This window comes from Oryctolagus cuniculus, chromosome 9 (assembly GCF_964237555.1).
Source record: "Oryctolagus cuniculus chromosome 9, mOryCun1.1, whole genome shotgun sequence".
Classification (NCBI taxonomy): domain Eukaryota; kingdom Metazoa; phylum Chordata; class Mammalia; order Lagomorpha; family Leporidae; genus Oryctolagus; species Oryctolagus cuniculus.
The window spans coordinates 56,077,282-56,081,366 of NC_091440.1; the positions used below are offsets into that span (position 1 = coordinate 56,077,282).

The 4,085-nt window shown below is 38.6% G+C and overlaps 1 pseudogene; it reads left to right on the plus strand.

Annotated features, from left to right (window-relative positions):
- Positions 1-3,784: 3,784 nt before the first annotated feature.
- On the plus strand, positions 3,785-3,869 carry LOC127492253 (U2 spliceosomal RNA; annotated as a pseudogene).
- Positions 3,870-4,085: the final 216 nt, after the last annotated feature.

Genomic DNA, 4,085 nt, shown 5'->3' on the forward strand with positions numbered 1-4,085 from the left:
CTTTCCATGCCTGAAATACTCTCATGGGCTTTTCAGCCAGATCCGCATGCCTTAAGGGCTGATTCTGAGGCCAGAGTGCTGTTTAGGACATCTGCCATTCTATGGGTCTGCTGTGTATCTCACTTCCCATGTTGGATCATTCTCTCCCTTTTTTATTCTATCAGTTAGTATTTGCATACACTATTCTTGTTTATGTGATCCCTTTGGTTCTTAGTCCTATCATTATGATCAATTGTGAACAGAAATTGATCACTGGGAGTAGTGAGATGGCATTGGTACATGCCACCTTGATGGGATTGAATTGGAATCCCCTGGTATGTTTCTAACTCTACCGTTTGGGGCAAGTCAGCTTGAGCATGTCCCAAATTGCAAATCACTTCCCTCTATTATTCCCACCCTTATATTCACCAGCAATTACTTTTCAGTTAAGTTTCAACACTTAAGAATAACTGTGTATTGATTACAGTATTCAACCAAAAGTATTAAGTAGAACAAACATAAAAAATACTAAGAGGGATAAAGTATTAAGTTGTTCATCAACAGTCAGGGCAAGGGCTGATCAAGTCACCGTTTCTCATAGTGTTCATTTCACTTTAACAGGTTTCCTTTTTGGTGCTCGGTTAGCTGTCACTGATCAGGGAGAACATATGATATTTGTCCCTTTGGGATTGGCTTATTTCACTCAGCATAATGTTTTCCAAATTCCTAACAGGGATCACTTTTCAGTTAATATTTAAACACCTAAGAATAATCGTGTGTTAATTACAGAGTTCAACCAATAGTACTAGAACAAAAAAAAAATACTAACATGGATAAAGTATTACATTGTACATCAACAGTCAGGACAAGAGCTGATCAAGTTACTGTTTCTCATAGTGTCCATTTCACTTCAAGAGGTTTCCCCTTTGGTGCTCAGTTAGTTGTCACCAATCAGGGAGAACATATGACATTTGTCCCTTTGGGACTGGCTTAATTCACTCAGCATGATGTTTTCTAAATTCCTCCATCTTGTTGCAAATGACTGGGTTTCAGTGTTTTTGACTGCTGTATAGTATTCTATAGAGTACATGTCCCATAATTTCTTTATCCAGTCTACTCTTGATGGGCATTTGGGTTGGTTCCAGGTCTTACCTATTGTGAATTGAGCTGCAATAAACATTAATGTGCAGACAGTTTTGTTTGCTTGCCAATTTCATTTCCTTTGGGTAAATTCCAAGGAGTGAGAAGGCTGGGTTGAATGGTAGGGTTATATTCAGGTTCTTGAGGAATCTCCAGACTGACTTCCATAGTGGATTCACCAGTTTGCATTCCCACCAACAGTGGGTTAGTGTCCCTTTTCCCCGACATCCTCTCCAGTATCTGTTGTTGGTAGATTTCTGAATGTGAGCCATTCTAACTGGGGTGAGGTGAAGCCTCATTGTGGTTTTGATTTGCATTTCCCTGATTGCTAGTGATCTTGAACATTTTTTCATGTGTCTGTTGGCCCTTTGGATTTCCTCTTTTGAAAAATGTCTATTGAGGTCCTTGGCCCACTCAAATAGATACATTAAAAGAAAAAAAAAATCTACAAAAACTTGGAGTTAAAGTCATATTTAATGGTTTTAAAATGGATGTTTTCATCAAGTTAGTGAATAAGACAAATTAAGAAATAAGGTAAGGATATCTGCTGGCACCACTAATATATTTCATGTAATTTTGGAACTTCTAACCAGTACAGTAACAAGAGAATAAAAGAAAATAAAATAAAATTGGAAAATAAAAAAATGCAAAGCCTATATTTGTATATGACATGTGGTTTCTGTGGAAAATTCTCAGCAATTAATCATAAATTTCTCATGAATTTCAAGTTAGCTCAATAAAGTCATGTTATGCAAGATTGATAGATAAAAAGAAATAGCATCTTTTTATCAGAACTAACCACAAACACAAGAAACTGCGATTAACAGCACAATGATATTTATTATCAATTAAAAACTTAAATACGTATAACTAACACAAAGCATTTAAAATATATGGTTTAGGGGCAGGTGTTGTGGCATATTGGGTTAGCGCCCTGGCCTGAAGTGCCGGCATCTCATATGGGTGCTGGTTCGAGACCTGGCTGTCCACTTCCAATCCAGCTCTCTGCTATGGCTTGGGAAAGCAGTACAAGATGGCTCAAGTCCTTATGCCCCTGCACCCATGTGGGAGACCCAGAAGAGGCTCCTGGCTCCTGGCTACAAATTGGCGCAGCTCTGGCCATTGTAGCCATATGAGGAATGAACCATTGAATGGAAGACCTCTTTCTCACTCCCTCTCTCTGCTTCTCCTCTTTTTGTGTAACTCTAACTTTCAGATAAATAAATCTTTAAAAAAACCTGCACTGTATCTATGAAAATCAAAAATTATCACTTTAAGAAATGTATAGTTTAAAAGACAAAGTCCTAGTCAAATATATATTTTTTAAAAATACAAATGCATTTGACACATATTAATCTTAAGAATTTGAAGCATCAACATATTAATGTTATCAAAGGTATGTATAGTTTACATACATATTGATGTATAGTTTAAACAAAATTGCTACCGAATGATAGCATATTTTTTAAAATATTAATTGCTATGTACTTTAAAGGCAGAGCAATAGAGAGAAGGAGAGAGGTGAGAAAGAGAGGGAGAAACAGAGAAGTTTCTATATACTGATTTACTCTGCAAATGGCTGAAACAAACCAGGGCTAATGCAGGCTGAAGCCAGGAGTTAGTAACTCCATCCAGTTTTCCCACATGAGTGACAGTTGCACAAGAACTTGGGACTTCTACTGATGCCTTCCAAGATGTTAGGAAACTGGATGAGAAGCAAAGTAGCCAGGACTCGAACCAGCATTCCAACATGGGATGCCAGTATCACTAGCAGCGGTCTAAACCGCTGCACGACAATGCCAGCCCCATAATTTTTCTTCTTTCCTTCCTTCCTTCCTTCCTTCCTTCCTTCCTTCCTTCCTTCTTTCGACTTAATTATTTATTTAAGAGGCAGCTACAGAGAGATAGAGAGACAGAGAGAGAGAGAGACAGAGACAGAGAGAGAGACAGAAACAGAGGTTCACTGCCCAAATGGCCGCAAAGAACTGAGCTGAGCTGATCTGAAGGCAGGAGCCTGGAGCTTCCTCAGGGTCCCCCACATGGGTGCAGGGGCCCAAGGACTTGGGCCATCCTCTGTTGCTTTCCCAGGCTCATTAACAGGGAGCTCAGTCTGAAGTGCAGCAGCCAGGACTACAAAGGGCGCCCATATTTGATGACAGAGATGCAGGTTGAGGCTTTAACCCACTGCAGGCAGCGCCTCACCCCCACCATGTTTTTTTTTTTTTTTTCTAATTTTTAAGAAAGATTTACTTATTTATTTGAAAAGGAGAGAAAGAGGGAGAGAGGGAGAGAGGGAGAGAGACCTTCCATCAACTGATTCTGATTCACTCCTCAAATCATCTCAACAGCCAGGACTGGGCCAGGCCAGGTCTGGAGCTAGGAGGTTCACCTGGTCTCCCACGTGCATGTCAGGATCTCAAGTTCTTTGACTATCTTCTGTTGCTTTCCCAGTTCCATCATCAGAGAACTGGTTCAGAAGTGAAACAGCTGCCGTTTTGACCTGTGTGTGTATGGGATGCTGGTGTTGCAGACAGAAATTTCACCCACCACAGCACAGTGCCAGTCCCAGCAGATATTTTTTAGATACACTAAATTATAATAAAATATAAAAGAAAAGACATACAAATAGAATAGCAAAACCAATTTTATATAGGAATGGTAAAGTATCGCTTCTCGGCCTTTTGGCTAAGATCAAGTGTAGAATAAAAAAGTGAGAGAAACCTGATTTCAATATTTATTTTATAACTATAGTACTCAAGAATATGCGATATAAGTATTAAGACAAACATATAGGTCGTTGGGATTAACAAACACACCAAAGTGATTTTGCTAAGATTCAAAAGAATTTTAATATAGAATACAATGTCATTTTGGTATGGTTGTCAAAAGTTGAACCTCAACTTCAGCCTTACATCTTAAACAAAAATTAAAAGATCATATTATTATAAAAGAAAAAATGTAAAATT